This window comes from Theobroma umbraticum, unplaced genomic scaffold (genome assembly GCF_002168275.2).
Source record: "Theobroma umbraticum cultivar Fairchild unplaced genomic scaffold, ASM216827v3 scaffold_67.0, whole genome shotgun sequence".
Taxonomy (NCBI): domain Eukaryota; kingdom Viridiplantae; phylum Streptophyta; class Magnoliopsida; order Malvales; family Malvaceae; genus Theobroma; species Theobroma umbraticum.
In genome coordinates, this window is record NW_018397262.1 from 4,682,684 (window position 1) to 4,683,405 (window position 722).

Genomic DNA, 722 nt, shown 5'->3' on the forward strand with positions numbered 1-722 from the left:
TTTATTGCTGTCATCACTTTTCCACTAATTCTTTTATTTACCATGGTTTTCTTTATCCTACTATAATATTATCAATTGCAAGGATTTTCATGAGGAAATCCCATACAACTTACATAAATAGTTTGCTCTTGATAGAGATAAGAAAAAAGAATTATTTGTTTTTGTTCTCATTATTATTATGGTTTTTTTTTACTAAATGCTGAAATTGAGGCTAAATGTTTATGCCTTTTTTCAATTAAGGACCAATGTTTCAATTGTAACAACCACGAACTTCACTTGGTGACTTGATCTTGATCACAAACATCGCTTAATCTTCACTCTAAGGGTCTTGACGACTTGATCTTAATCACGAACTTCGCTTGATGACTTAGTCTTGATCATGAACTTCTCTTGATTTTCACTTCACGGGTCTTAACAACTTAATCTTGATCACGAACACTTAATATCTTGATCATGAACTTCACTTAATGACTTGATCTTGATCACGAACTTCGTTTAATCTTTACTTCAAGGGTCTTAATGACTTAATTTTAATCACAAACACTTAATCTCTTCGCTTGAAGGGTCTTGATAACTTGATCTTGATTACGAACTTTGCTTAATGACTTAGTCTTAATCACGAATTTCACTTGATCTTCACTTCAAGTGTCTTAACGACTTAATCTTGATCACGAACACTTGATATCTTCACTTCAAGGGTCTTGAAAACTTGATCTTGATCA